Raw genomic sequence first — 17,230 nt, 5'->3', positions numbered from 1 at the left:
GATAAAGTAGAAATTGTTTTAATATTTCACAACATGTGTTGTATAAAACATAGATCTATTTCTTTGTTCTTCATGTGACTGAACTCTCTGTATCTACTCTGACATGATTAGTATGATGGCCATTTTTACATTCTATTATTCTATGAAATGTACTTGTTAGCATACATGAAGGAGTGAAGAGATTTGCACATATCATTTTACACCTGAGACAATCATTTGAGATAACGACTTCTGGGTCCACCCACACTGATATAAATCCAAGATTTCATTTTATGTGTGACAAACATTCCATTGTCTAAGTATACCATCTATATTAAAAATATTTCTTTTCTTTTTGATGTTATAACATAATTACATGACTTATTACCTTTCTCTTTACTCCTCCCAAGCTTTTCTAGGTGATCCATCTTATTCTCAAATCTATGGCCAGTTATTTCATTAATTGTTGTTAATTTTCCTAAATGTAACATACCCAATCGGTATATCTGTGATAGTCTGCCCTGACAACATGTATAACAATGTTTTGATACATTGAATTATTGGTAAATGACTAAATTGATTTTGATTTTGAATTTAAACTAGATAAATTAAATATAGGAATTTAATTTTATTCATATTAAATTCTTTATCATACTTCCATATGTTGAGGTTTCACTATTTTTAATTTCTACCTTTAGTTCCCATGCTCATGAAAAATGTGACATTCCTGAATTCCTACTGCCTAACTTGAAAGACCCAATTTGTTTCAAATTCATATTTCTGGGTTTCATTTGCTTTAAACCAAAATTCAAATATGGCAATGAATTTTCAAACTGAAGTTAAATACATTTCAGTCTTTAAAAACTTATTCCATTTTCCCACGAACTTGTTGTGTTGTGTTCTAGCTCATTTTTGAGAAACCGTTTAATTTGTCTTCAATAAAATCCCCAATACTAAGCTCATGTGACATGTGAGACAGCAAGATAAGAGAAACAACACCATTTGGTAAGCATAATCTTGCTTTTTTAGTTTAGTTATCGTTATTGATGTAACGATATTTTTGTAGAGTTATAGCTCATTGAAATTTTTATGTACATTCAATTTAAATTTCCAAAATTGAATGTGATTGATTTCTATGTCTAATATAGTGCTTTAAATTATTTCAGATGTATACAATATTTTGCTACCTCTTGCAAAAAATGTACAGGGTATATTTGAGATGGTCCGTTGTTTTCCTTCATGTCTTATTTCTCACAACTGAGATGTTGAAAGGATTGAATGGGAGATGGATACCAGTACAACATACCATACATATATATTAAAATAAAAACAAAAGCCAAACAGACTCACTTTTTATATACCTCTTCTTTAGATGGAAATGATCACTGCAACAATACATATGCAGTCTAAAATTATAGATATCTCAGAAACATGGAGTGCTTGTAAATACATTTAGTGTAAGGAATTACTGAGGAGAATTTATCCCTTTGATATCTTTGTTGCTAACATCTAGGTATTGAAGTTGCATGCTTTTAATTTTTTAATATCCTTTAGTTAATGTTTTTTAAATATTAATTTTAAGATGTATATGTATGAAAAATTTGGTTTACATCCATTCGTAGAGTATTTTAATAAAAAATAATAAACAATGGGAAAGAAAATACAATGATATTTGTTTGCATGTTTGTTTATTTGTATGTCAATTTTATGATAGAGCTCACAGCTTTGGGATTGCTACACAAGAATGCTACCACTGAGCTGCATCCCAGCACTTATTCCCTTCTGTTGCTGTCTCTCTTCTCTTTTTCCTCTCTTCTTTGTTTTAATGCTTACTTTTGACAAAGAGGTCTCCAAATTGCCCATTCTTGCCTGGAGCTAAGTCTGTAGGGAGAGCCGGACATGGTTTGGTATTATTATATCAGCCCCAGAGTGGCAGGTATTGTCAGGCTGTGTCAGCAGTCTCTCCCAATGAAGAATATTAACTATAGCTCTTGAAATTAGAGAACGCTTGCTAAACCAATCTTTAATAGTATTTCATATTCTAATGGTTATGTGCATGGGAGAATTCAACATATAAACTTATTATATTTATTTATTCATTTATTTATTTAATTTTCAAGTGTTACCATTTCCAGTGTCCCATCCTCACTCATGGGTGCACCAGAGAAACATGCAATGATTTTGTGGATAATTTTTTAACCAAATTGGCTCCTGCCTGATATTCATTCGTTCGTCCTTATGTTCAGGTTCTCTCCCAGGTTTCTCCTCTTGTTTCGGGAATGTTTTGATTTTAATTTTTCCTAAAGATTCTCTTCAAAGCAAGAAAAGAGTTTTTTTTTTTTTTTCTGAAAAACATTCACCATGAAAATAGTATTTTGCTAAATAGTCATAATATGTCATCAAATACAATTTTTTAAAGAATTAATATGGCTTTAGATCTTCTAGGAGGCTGTCTTAGGCACAATAGTTATACCATGTGGTTATAAAATTAGACAAAATTATTAAAATCCTTCTCATTAGATTATAAATGAATAACACTTTGGGATTTCTTTTCAAAGATATTTTTCTATATCATGGTCACTTGCATATTGTTCTCCACTTATGTTATAGTGTAGGTTCTCATGAAGGAGCATATAGTTATTGAAAAGTTCTTAGTAGTGCTCTTTTATGAATCAGTAAACTATACAATAGACTAGTTTGGGAACATTTGCTTTAATTATTTATGTAAAAAATCTCATGCACAAATAAATGCATGACTCATATTACAGCATACATAAGTGATTTCTAATGTTTAATTTTAGAATAAAACATAAAATTTAAATTTTTGTATTACCTCTCTTTGTTTCTTATGTCGAATGATTGATGATTAATTCATAGTTTTGAAAATTACACCATTGCAAACCTTAAGGAAAATCTGGCCTTAATTGCTGCCTCCTAGGTCTACAGATCAATTAAATTAAAAAGATTTACAGATCAATTATTTTAATTATATATAAGTATACTTATATATGCACATCATTGTGGGTATCTACACAGGTCAGAAATAGGTATCATATCCCATTAAGTTATAATTACAGGTGTTTGTGAGCTGCCTGAGATGCTGGTTGGAACTTCACTCCAATACTCTGTCAGTCAGTTCAGCACTGTTAATGGTTGATCAGTCTCTCCACTTCCAGTATCTATATTTCATCCTTTGGTGTCATGAATAACTTTGTTTTAGCACAAAGAATTTTAACAACTTACAGACTGAGATGTTGAATTATAAGAAATCAATCTAGTTACAATTAGTGGTTAAAAATATTATAGGGCATTAATAGTGGGTAGGAAATAATGTTAAATGTGTGCATATTGATTATATAATTGATGGTAAGAGTTTTCTTAATTCATTGTGTTAATAATTTATTTTTATTGAAAATAGATCTCTCATACAGCACATCTCAACCCGAGTTTCTTTCTGTCCACTCCTCCCAGCTTCCCCACCAGCCTCGTCCCCAAGTTCCACTTCCCTTTCTTTTCCCTCCATAAAGGAGCTGGTCTCCAAGAGACAATGCCCAAACACTAAAAATAGAGATATAGTATGAGGAGGAAAACACCCTTATATTGATACTGGACAAGGCAACGCAATACGAGGAGAGCAGGCAAGAGTCAGAGACACACATGCTCCCACTCTTAGGGGTCCCACAAAACACCAAGCTAACAGCCATGACATATGAGCAGATGACCTGGGGCAGACCCTTACAGGAACTTGGTTCTTCAGTCTTTGGTTGTCTGTGGGAGCCCCTCCATCCCCTCTGACTCCTACAATCTATACTACTCCTCTTCCACATGGTTGGCCAAGATCCTGTTTTTTTTTTTGTTTGTTTGTTTTGTTTTGTTTTGTTTTTTTCCTTTTGGTAGCCCTACCATCACTGAGGTTGTATTCCTATGTTTTAGTGGGCCCGATGAGAACACCGAAGGCCTCACACATGCCGCGGAAATTCTCAGTCATGGAGCTCCCTTCTAGCTGGCATGCATTTTTGCATTTCTCCATGTCTAGTTTTGACTGAAATACTGCTACTACATGTAAGGTAGCACCGTTCCCCATGATATTGAGAGTGTTGAATGGTTGCAACTTCCATCATCGCTGTTCCCATCATATTAATGCCAATTTTGGTGGGATACCTAGAGGGTCTCAAAGCACCATAAAGGATTCAGATGTCAATTTTTTTTACAATTATTATGGTTCAGATAAAGACATTATCATCTCTTGTCAGAACACTCTGTGTGTAAATTACAGTATTTCCGTAGAGCAAGGTGTGAGAGGTATACTAGCATATCTGCTTAAACTTCATTGAAGCTACACTATCAAGGAATTTCAGATATTCTAGTAGAGCGTACAATGAAAATATGCCTATAGAAAACATTTGCTGCCTTTTTGCAGCTCCAGGTCATTTAGGCAAATTATGTGTCAAATTAGTGACTGAAAATGCTAATAATATATACATTTCTATGAATGACTTCGATAGAAGATTCCCTTCAAAAATAAACTCTAATAAGTCCTATTTTCTCATATAAAACTCTTTTAATATGTAATAAATATTTAGCAATATATTTATATACTTTGAAGTTTATTTCCTCTAATTCTCATTTAAAGCACTGGTTATGGTTTTGTGCCCATTTTATTGACCTTGAAGTTCTGTATAACTATTGACAATTCTATAATGCATTATTCAGCAATGCTCCTAAACACGGATTTACATTGAGAACAAATAGCGACGTTGAATTTAATCTTAAGATTTTTTTCTTGGACATTTTTATTTTATTATAACTTTCCTCATTTTTATACTGCAGTAAATTAACTTGCATTAAAACTGTCCAGAAAATAACATATTTCATAACAGAAGTACTTTCATTCAGGATCCAGCTATTAGAATAATAAGAAATAGAGCTTCTCTCATGATTTGATTAACAATGCATAATTACAGAAAATGCTTCTTTCTAGCTATTGCTAATCAGGCTGCCTAGTTTTTGAAGGTCAAAGGAAGAAAATAATAGAAGTCAGCCAATCAGTCAATTTGGTAACGGTAGCCAAAAAGGTCAAATATAATTATAAAGTGGTAAAATGAATCTCAAGTGTAATTTTAATATTTGATTCTCTGTATTTAAATTAATATATATTCATGACAATATTGATAACTCAGGCATTAATTAGCGAACAACCCTGCATGAGATGCATGCATAGGCTTATTTTTGTGCTTCCAGTGATAAGGAAAATGCTAAAGTTTGGTTTCAAGTGATTAAAATGTACTTGGTGATGGTGGTTTGAAGTGAATGAGGTTCTCCAATTTCAGTGTGAGCTCAAAACTAAAACCATGGTTTGTCACTAATGTATGAAAGGTAGGAATAAACAGACACTACAAGTTATTTTAATAACTATGTACATCAATGCAATGATGTACCTTGAATTAACCCATTACTCCAAGTCTGTAGGTATATTTCATCTTAAGTTTGGGAAAAAAAGAACTTACAGTTCAGATTCAGAGGTATTATCTAGAAGTGAACTTCGGCTTCTGTTCTAAAACTGTTTCTCTGTTCTGCAGTTTCTCATAGTGAGCTGTACTTCCTTAAGTCAGGGTAAGAGATATTGGGGGGACATTGCAGGCCAGATGTCTATCTAAATGTGTCGGTTGCAATATCATAAACATGTTTGCTGACTCAAATATACAACTGTGTGCTTAAGACTTTAATAAGATATTCCTAGAATTTAACTTTAATTGTGTTCTATGCAATATTACTCTTTTAAATTGAATAAAGAAAAGCCTGTGTATCTTCTAGATGACTGGCCTATAGCTTAAAACTTAATAGACAAGGTTGACCAACATGTGAATTATACATGTTTTTGGTTGTGTGAAAGCTTGTGTATATGTGCATCAGTATATTGCATTGAGGCCATGAGTCAATGACCAGTGGGTGTCTTCAATGATTACTCTATTTCAGTGCTACTCACCCAGGGAGTTATGACCCCAGGATGGGTCACATATCACATATCCTGAATATCAGACATTTACATTATGACACATAACAGAAAAATTACAATCATGAAGTTACAACTAAATAATTTTATGGTGGAGTCACTACAGCATGAGCAAATGTATTGAAAGATCACATATCGATAAGAAGGTTGAGAATCACTGCTCTACTTATTTTCAGAAACAAGACTCTCCATGTACCTGGAGATTACTGATTTTATTAGTCTGTCTGGCAAGCAATCACAAGGGGGTGCTCTGTCTCTAACTCTCCATCACTAGAATTACAGGCACACATACTGCACCTGTTTTTTTTTTTTTTTTTATGAGGGTCACAGGTATCCTAACTCAGGACATCATGCTTGTATGACTAGCACATTATAGACAAAGCCATCTTTCTATTTCCTTAGTAAACTGCTCATGTGGCATTTTAATTGAGTATAAATAGTAAATATAGAAGTAGGAGTGGCGTGGTAAGTCCATGAGAAAATATTTGCCTTATTCAAAATTTAGAATGTATCAATACATTTAAAATGCATAAAGATCAAATAAAATAAGGAAGCCTTGGTTACTGATATCCAACTTTCTCAGGCAACTGAGAGACTACTAAATGCAGAGGTTACGGGGAAATGGTTTTTAATAATTCAGCCAAGTATCAGAAGTCATTGTAGGAATAACTATAAACTAAGCTGTCTGGGCACCAAGAAAAGTATCAAAGAAGGTGAAGTCTTATTAGTGTCTTCCTTACTTCTATGTAAGCTGGCAGACATGGAAAAGCAGTATCGCTCAAGTTTTGAGCTTTAGGGGCCACATTGACACTCTAAAGTCACTAGGAACCAAAGCCATAGTGAAGCCATCAGTTCCTCCTTAACTTAAAACACCAAATTCACAACTCCTTCTGTAATTATTCCCGAGATGTGTAAGTGGGAATGAGAAAAATTGAATTATCACTGAGCTGTCCATTATTAATAAATATCACTATCTCACACAATGAAAACACATTGAATATATCACAAATAGTAGACATCTGACCCTTTTAAAAATTAATGCTGTTTTAATTAATTTTCAAAATTTGAATAGTTGTTTTGTCTTTTGGGGGGTTGTTTTTTGTTTGTTTGTTTCATGACATATCTCACTATTTAGCCATTGAATAATTGAAATCAACTATGGAGACCAGGCTATTGCTGGTCTCCTAATGAGGAAAATATTTATTCACCAGTGTATCATAGGTATTTGGGGGTTGAGACAGGATTTCTCTGGGGCTTTGGAGGCTGTCCCGCAACTAGATCTAATAGACCAGGCTAGTCTCTTGAACTCACAGATATCGGCCTACCTCTGACTCCCGAGGGCGGTGATTACAGGTCTGTGCCCCCATGGCTCGGCATATTATAAGTATTTGCATAACACATCTAGGCTTAAAAGTGTCTGCTAATCAAGAAAGCCTGTTCTTCATGTAATCCATAATAAATCCCGCAGCATAGATAGGAAGAAACTAGAAAAGATGAAGGAAATTGACCAAAGAGAAGAAATACAAAATGCACATAAAAATAGAAATAGGAGATAACAATAAAATGAAGAAATATAATAAAATGTCATTTCTTCAAAAAGGTCAAAACCTGCTTAACGGGTGTAAACAAAAGAGTAACAATTGGATGATTGCCATATGACAATCCCTAAGATGGTGAGATAACAGCTTCCAGGCATACAACCTACAGGATTCTGTCAGGAGAGCTGAAGAGCATAACACATCTAGGTCCCAACTTAATTTCTCTTATCTTCAACTTAATAGTCAAGTACTTTCTCAAATATCAAATCATGAAATTTATAACTAAGTTTATCTTCTTGAATTTACACAGCACTGTCCTTCCCACCCACAAGAGCTTTTGATATAGTAGACCCCAATCTGGACCATACGCTGGATACCTGATGTGAGAACATTATAATCCAACACATATGTTTTTGAAAATGATTCAATTTGTAATCTTTGATTGATACATTTAAAAACATAATTTTGAAATGACTAGTAGTTGAAAAGATATTTACCATATTTTTCTTTACAAACTATAAACCATATTAAAACATTTGCAATGGAATACAACTTTAGGGCTGAATTTTTTTATTTTTTTCATTTTTTTATTTTTTTCTTCCATTCATTTATTTAGCTTATAAATAAAGTCATGCACAGTTATGATACACAATACAGTATGTTCACAATGGCATGGCTAAATTAAACCAATTTACATGCTGTATCACACATATTCATCATTTTTGTTTTGAGAACACTTAAAGTATACTATCTCACAACTTTTAAAATATAGCATATTGTTATCAACCATATTCGTCATGCTCTCAGTAGACCTCAGGACTTCACAGAGTCTATGCCTCTTGTCCAACTGCAGTTTTTTATCCTTAAACCAATCGCTTCCCCATTGTTAAAAGACCCACATTGAAGCCTAATAGCCACAATTCTGCTCTCTGTTCCCATAAGTTCATCATTTCTAGGTTACACATAAAATTGAAATTGTGTGACATTTGTCTTCGAGTGTGTCACTTATTTATTTATTTATTTTTGGCAAGCATATAACTTTACTACTTACTAATGATGAAATCAAATTTGCATGCACAGGTGAGCACTCACTGAAACACCTTGGATTCATCACATATTTGAGTTTCAATTAGCATATATATATATATATATATATATATATATATATATAGAGAGAGAGAGAGAGAGAGAGAGAGAGAGAGAGAGAGCGCAATAATGGCAATATGTTATGCATCAATATCAGCAACAGGTTTTCCAGGTTCTGCAGTCATTTGAACAAAATTGTAGAGACATCCAGCACACTCCATTTAAAAAAACAAAAACAACAACAACAACAACAACAACAAAAGTAAAAAAACAAAATCCCAGAAAACAGCACAGTTCTGTTACTCTTGTGGTACTTGGCACCATTTTTTTTTTTTAAATTAGCTTCTCAGTCATCATCTGGGAGGAAACCATTCTGAGCAACATCATTAAAAACAGCTCTGATAAAGCATGGTCACTACTATGTATCATAAAGCAGGTCCACATATGAGTGAGTACATATCATGTTTGTCTTTTTGTGATTCGGTTACCTCACTCAGAATGGTTTCTTCCAGTTCCATCCATTTTCCCGCAAATTTCAAGATTCCATTGTTTTATTCTGCTAAGTAGTACTCCATTGTGTAAATGTACCACGACTTCTCTATGCATTCTTTGGTTAAGGGGCATCTAGGCTGCTTCCCCAAAAGAAGCACATTCATAAAACAAGGACATCTGTTCAACCATGTTCATAACAGCATTATTTGTAATAGCCAGAAACTGGAAGCAGCCTAGAGCTGAATTTTTTACACACACACACATGCGCGCATGCACAGACACACAACACACACACACACACACACACACACACACACACACACACACACACACTTAACCTAAATGTACAATACAATCTTTTTTCTAAGAAATTATCATAGGACAGAAATGAATATTTAATTCTTTTCTTACCTCTTCAAGCATGGAAAATTGTGTCTGAGCTTCATTTTTTCCATGAGAATTTAGCTATCATTGCTAATATTAATGCTTTGCACATCTTTATTTTCCCTGTCTAGTGTCAAAATTGTATTTTTTCTTTAGTTTTCAATAAAATAATTATGGTATGTTTGACCATTTCCTCTTCTTATATTTTATCACACTTCACATTCTCCAACCTTCTAGCTCCATACTATTACTTTATTTTTAATCGTTTGGAAAATAGTTAACTATTATATCTTCCAAACTCTAAGATGATTATTTTTCTTTCAATTCTCTACCTGAATCATTACTACTAGCATATTTAAAAAGTTTGTATTATCCTTAATATAAAAAATATTCTATTTTTCCCAACTTTATTGGTCAGTTCAGGTAATTTATGTTTTAATTTCAAGGCTTTGGAGGTTCAATCAGGTGGATTATGAGTTCAAGGCTAGCTTCAATAAAATAGTAAGCTCAAGACTAGCTTTAGTGATACAGTAAGATACTATATCAAAGAACTGAGTACTGGGTATATAGCTTCCTGTTGCAGAATATGCATGGCATATACAAGGCCTTAAATTTGTTTCCTAAAACCATTAAAAACACATTCTTGACATATTTCCTAATTCACTAATTATCTTTCTAAAATACGTTTATTTGGAGACAAATTTAGGTAAATAATTTCTGTTACTGAAGTTTTTAGTCTCTGGCAAAGAATCTAGTAAATTGATCTGTATTGTCACTTTAGTTGCCTCCCATGAATCATAGAGTTGGGAAAAATATTGCAGCAATGGATCATTTCAGTGCTATTCAGATGTAGGCCTTAAGAATGATATATTTTCAGTCCTTGTAATTTTGTTTCAACTTCAAGTCAACAGGATTATTTTGATGAAAGTGGGTGCTTCTCTGCTTTCACCCCTTTCTCATAAGCATGTTGTTATTTGCTTTTTAATCCATAAAAAGGAAGGAGGTCTTGATTTTACAACTTTCACTTTTCCCTCTGCCCATTTTTTTGAACGTTGTCAAAAAACATGTAGACTTTGGAAACAGTCTAACCACTCCATTATAAATATTCACCTTGAGTCACACTAAATTTTTGAGACTAGAGACTATCCATCAATGCTATAGTGGTGGCAATTATTGGCATCATAGGGAGATAGAATTAAAGATAGGTATGACCCCCTAGCTAGCTTCAACACAGGTTATTTCCATGGGTTGAAGGAGCTGGTATTGAACACCTATTTTGCACTTTCTCTAGCAAATGAATTCACAGGCAATTAAACAATGTGGAATCCTGGGAAGGCAGGTTACCTCCACCAATAATGGACAAGCATGGACTCATAATGGAGGAATGCAGGAATGCTGAATTAGGTATTTTAGTCGTGTTTCTTTTCATATTGCCTTATGATGACATGCCAATATTGTGGCAGATAAGCTTCCATTTTTCACTTCAATATCAGATAATTTCTGCCTTTCCTGAGATAGGTCAGGGTAGTCATATGTTTTCAGAAGTTAGTCAAATATACCTTGTCGAAAAACATGTGTTTTTGTTTCTATGTTTAGAATGTAAAAGCACTTAGGTCTGAAACAAAAAAGTCTGATTGGCTGGTGCTTCTGTCTTATTTGGCATGTAAAACAGGCAGAAAGGTGGTTAGAAATGCCTTTCTCTTTACCCTCAGATTCTTAAGTATCTTGTCACCCTATAGTAATTGAAAATATGTCAGTAAAATTTAGGGCATTTTACTAAACTTAATTTAAATATAATAAAGTTTATTTTTCTTTTCTATATTTCAAATATTTTTGATAGAATCTCCTTTTGGAACCATGTTATTTGATGGAGGTTTCTGCTGTATAATATCATAAAATTAATTAAACATTTCTGATTTAGAAATTTTGTGCCAAATTTCTAAGTGTCTTAAAATAATATGAAAATATGAATTTTGAAATTTGAAAAAATTACAAAAGAAGACATCAGGTTACATTGAATTTATGATGACTACATCTTTATTGATGGGATTTGTGTGGCCACAATTTTGTTGTCTTTCTATTTCTTATGAATATATAAAATTCATGCATTTGCTTAAGTTCCACATTCTGCTGTTCTTCTTGGTTTTATCAATCAGGTCATGGGATTATAAATAGCCATAATACAAGAAATTGGGATTGTAGGTAATTATTTTAATTATAAAATTTATTTATTTTCATTATATGAAAGGCTAGAAGACAATTAAAATGGTATTATTATAAAGTATATTATTCTGTAATATATGAGGCTAAATTTTAATAACCTAAGTATAATCTAAACATATAAATTACTTTCATTTATAAACTAAAGTTAAAAAGTTATAAAATATGTTTATTAATATCTCAGCAATTAAAAAGTGACAATGGTTACACACTTGCCTTCAGGTTACACAGACTCTCTCTCATCTCTGATTTTTCTACAATTGTACCATGCATGCAGGAGACTTGATGATGGGTATTTATAGAATTACTTGAGATTGATAGTTGAAACATCTTCCTCTGACACATCTCATTTGAGTGCACAGCCTTTTCTAACTGTGAAAATTGTCAACCTCACTGATGACATGCATGTAGCTTCAGATGACAATGTGTCATGTTGTATATGTACATCACAATAATCTATATAATGTCATGGTAGAAATGAAGACCAAATATATTTTTTTCCATTTTCATTTCAGCATATTCTTAGGGAAAATGCTATTAGAATATGGATTTTTCTATAAATTATAAATCACAATTATTCTGTGGTAGAATGAAGTTATTGGGCTCATGCAAACCTTTTTTAAAGGATTTAATCTAGGTTTTTGGAATCCTACAGAATTCATTTTTGTTGTTAGTTGCTTGTAATGTGTGTTTCATGGAGCTTTGTACTTGAGCCTAAGGAGTATTCAGGAACAAAATAAGGCAGTACAAGGACACTCAAAGAGAGACTTTTATTTCTTCGTTTTGTAGAAGCAGAGTGCTTGACTAACTGGAAGATAAACAGATAATGGGGTATTTATAGTACTTTTGCAAAAATCTTGAAGTAGTTTTCTACCTGTAATAATAAAAATGACAATCTTTTCAGCTACAGGGTTTTCTCAAATAACAGTAATTTGCAAGTGCTCTTTGAAGTAGGAACTAATAATTATATTTTCATTTCTTAGTAGGCTGCACCAATAGCACATTCCTCCAATTTTAATGGAATAGTCATGTTTTTCAGTTCAGGATTCATAGTTTCTAAAGTTACCACATTAAATGACATTTTTGCTTCTCATAAGTTTTACATGGTTAGCAGTCTGTTTTCAGTATAAAACTTTTCATGGAGTTGGCAGTCTAAACCCCTGTGCAGGGTACAGTTGTTTGGTGAGTTAGTGTAAAACATGAATGTGCCTAAATTCACAGAAAGCAGACATAATTATCCAGATATCCTAAAATTTAACAAATATATCTTTACTATCAATGGAAAGTATATATGAGTTGTATTTTGCGAGAGCCATTAGATACCCAGTGACCTTATAGCAATACGTGCCCAAATTTTATACTACAGTACCTGCTTTTTAATGAATGTAGGGATAACTTCATGCTTTCCTTTTACTTACCACTCTCTCCATACTGAAATAAGTTCACAAACTTCACTATCAAAAACATTAATGTCCCATGTATTCATGCCTATCTAGAGGAATGCTGATTATAAAGGAAGATGGCAGATGCAGATGATCAAGTTAAAAATGCCATTGGTCTCAACGGAGTATGAGAATGAACAGAAATTTGAGAACATTGCAAGAATCCAGCCAACCCATTATCCTGACAGTTGAGACAAGGTCTCAATAAATATATTCAACTATAAAAAACATGCTGAGGCATGTTGAACCTCTTTCCTTAAATTCTCTCCCATTGCTTGAAAACATAACAATAAATCAAAGTTCTTTGAAAAAGGAGTATGCTAAGAAAAATGTCCAGTCAAACCGATAAAGAACACCTCTCCTCTTCATATTATTATGGAGAGGAGTAATATATTATTATGTGATTTCTATAAATACAATTAAAAATCACAAAACTCTAAGCAACCCTTTTTGAAAATCAATCACTGTCTTTTGTCCTGGAATTTTCTAGAAGTAATAATTTTATTTTCATGGCTATGTCTACTAAGTATCATTGCCTTGTATTACAGTCTACCAGAAATTAATTATTCTACAGTGTTTCTCCAGTTAACTGACACAAACCAAGCAATGACATGACATTTCACTCTGACACACCAACCTGTGCTGTCTATGGCTACTGTTTCCTTTATATTTCCTACTTCACCCATAATTTTCTAAAATGAATAACTACATGATTAAGTTTTTCAGCTAATTGGTATACATAGCCTCAAAAATGACCAAATTATTCTATATAAAATGGAAAGAGTTTATCTATGTGAATGAGCAGTATCAGAACTCACACTTATCCTACTATGCTACAATGAAACCAGTGACTAATAGAGTTGAATTCTATCTCTATCTTGTGGTAAAGAATAATTCCATTTAAGCCATGTACCCATTTTATTAAATTGCTGTGCATCTTTATTTTAATAAGTGTTTTATTTGTTGAGTTTTCTGTAGAACATGACATATTTTTCATGATTACAAGTATTTTACAAGGTTTTGAAAGCTCACAAGAATTGATTAAACTATGGAAATATATAAGATTATATATTACTTTCATAGATTTCTGAGGCCTCCTCACTGACATCCTTCAGTCTCGATCAGTCCCATGCTGGTTTCCCAGCTATCAGTATGGGGACCAAGAGCTCCCCCTTATTCAGGTCAGCTGTTTCTGTGAGTTTCACCAGCCTGGTTTTGACCCTTTTGCTTATCACTCCTCTTTGTCTGCAACTGGGTTCCAGTTCAGTTCAGTGTTTAGTTGTGGGTGTCTGCTTCTACTTACATCAGCTGCTGGATGAAGGCTCTAGGATGGCATATGAGGTAGTCATCAATCTCATTATCAGAGGAGGGCATTTAATGTAGCCTCTGTTTCTGTTGCTAGATTGCTATTTGGTATCTTCCTTGTAGATCTCCAGACATTTCCCTAGTGCCTAATTTCTCTTTAAACCTACTATGTCTCCCTCTATTGTGGTATCTCTTAATCTGTCTCCTCTCTTATTCCCTCAACTCAACCTTCCTTTCATTGTTTTGAATTATCATTGTCCACACAATGCATTATGACTCACTTTATTCATGCTGTTTAGTGTTTTAGATCCAAGTTTAAGTGAAATATTCACTTATTTAACAATATAATTGTAATGACAATGACAGATACATTGTGTTATACCTTCACTCTCACCTGTAAAATACTAATAGTGAAGTTTGATGGAATGACGTTCTCAAAATGAGATACTGAACATAAAGCAGTTACGTGTTAGGAATATTAAAAATTCTATATAAGCGCTATATTTTCTATTTTATTATTAGAACATTTTTAGAATTTTTCTAACTAATTCTAAGTATTATAAAACGAAATAGTCAGATTTGAGCTTTTTAATCCATTAAAATAGACACAAAAACATGAATTTGGGGGGTAAAACACTGTGAGCATTTATTGTCAACTGCAGCAGCTTCTGTGGGAATTTTCCACATGGTTTTGAACAATGGCAGCAATGGTATAGTAAATTGATAGAATACTTAGAGCATATATTATTAGAAGCAGAGTGGCTTAAAATAACAGAGAGAAAACTTTCAAGAGCATTTCCTTCTGTGTGCACTGAAGAGAATGTTTTGTGTGTGACTTGGCATTGTCTCTGCTACTTGGCAGTGGTGCTTGGCTTGTCACATCATCTCTCTCATCTCAGCCTGTGTCACACTGTAGCTCATTCTATTTATCCCCATCTAGGATTGCAGTGCCCTTATGAATAACACCAGGTACTGAGCAAGATCCATCCAGTCCTGCATATTTTCATTTCTGCTTTAAAACGGCAAATACCCTATTTTCCAATAAGATTATATTCACAAGTACCAGAAGACAGAATGTGGTATTTCTAATGTTTGTGTAACAAATCAATCAAAATAGTGAAAAAATATGACATTTATTTGCATGATTCAACATATTTCAATATCTTTGAGTCATAGATGCATTTTGCAATAATATATAATTAGTTGCATGTAATACACATTTTTGTTGATAATATGTTTGCATAGGGAACAAATAAAAATGCAGAACAAATGTAAATGTTTTCTGTTTAAATGAAAGATATCATCTTAAATTTTTAAACATTTTGTCTTTCATAATTATTCTGTAATCTTTATGATTTCTCTTAATTTACTTTTAAACTGCTGTAACCATTTGATTCTACCCATGGAAGAATAAATGTAACAATATTGATCTGAAAATCCAGTAAAAGGACCATTTACAAATAAATCTATTTATTGCTAGTGAGACACCTTAAAATGATGAATAAATAATTGTATTTGTATGTTTATTAAAATGTGACCACAGAAATATTTCAATAATATATGACTTAACTATAAATATGAATGACATTTTCAAAAGAAAATAGTTTGCTTAATAGTTTAGTTATATGTTTAATATAAATTTTAGGAGTTGCATGTTTCAAGAACCTAAATGTAATACATAATACCTTTTATCAATAATCATAGTATTATTGAAAGCAAGTTTTATGTTATGAATATAATCCAATTCAGTGATACTGATTATTTTGAATAATGTTTGCCTAATTTCTGTTAAATCTGCAAGTATTAACATTATATTATATTAAAATGTTTATGTCACTAACAAACCAGTAAATTAGCACAAGGTCAAGTTTAATAGTAAAAGTATTTTATTTTAATAAATTTTTTGAAAATAATAATGCCCAAGTAAACAGGTCAGAGTTCTATCATATATAAATTAGATAACATCATGTATCACCTTTACATACTATTTTTATATTTTTCTTATCACTTAAGAATTTAGAATGGTCTAAACTGCATGTAAAATATACATTTCCAGACCATTTGTTCAACTGTTTATAAACCATTTTGCAAAGAAATTGTGTGAATATATTTACTTGCATAAAATATTAAGAAAGAGAATGAATTCTTTCAGATATATAATTGTATTGTTTTTATTATTTTTTAGTTACATGACTTTTTACATAAGAGTTAATATTTTAAGAACTTCCAAGTGATATTTCCCTGTTTAAGAATTACAGCCAAAGCACAGATCCACAGCCAAGCACTAAACCAACCTCCTGGAATCCAGTTTTAGAGAGGGAGGAGTGACTAACAAATGGTTCAAGACCATGCTGGGAAAACCCACAGAAACAGCTGACCTGAGCAAGTGGGAACTCATGGACCCCAGTCTGACAGCTGAGGAACCAACATAGGACCAAACCAGGCCCCTTAAACATGGGTGTCAGTTAGTAGCACTGGGAAGCCTATGAGGCTTCTAGTAATGGAACCAGGATGTATCCCTAGTGTGTGAGCAGAGTTTGGGAGTCTATTTACCATGAAGGGTTGCTATCTTAGCCTAGATTCACAGGGGTGGGCCTACGCTCTGCCCCAAATGACTTGAGAGACTTTAATGATCTCTCATGGAAGGCCGCACCCACCCTCAGGAGTGAATGGGGAATCAGATGGAGGAGTCATTGGGTGTATGAGAGAATGGGAGGGAGAGGGAACTAGGATAGGTATGTAAAATAAGATTGTTTCTAATTTAAATAAAA

The sequence above is a fragment of the Cricetulus griseus genome, chromosome 2 (assembly GCF_003668045.3).
Source record: "Cricetulus griseus strain 17A/GY chromosome 2, alternate assembly CriGri-PICRH-1.0, whole genome shotgun sequence".
Classification (NCBI taxonomy): domain Eukaryota; kingdom Metazoa; phylum Chordata; class Mammalia; order Rodentia; family Cricetidae; genus Cricetulus; species Cricetulus griseus.
Note: the sequence above shows the minus strand (reverse complement) of the source record.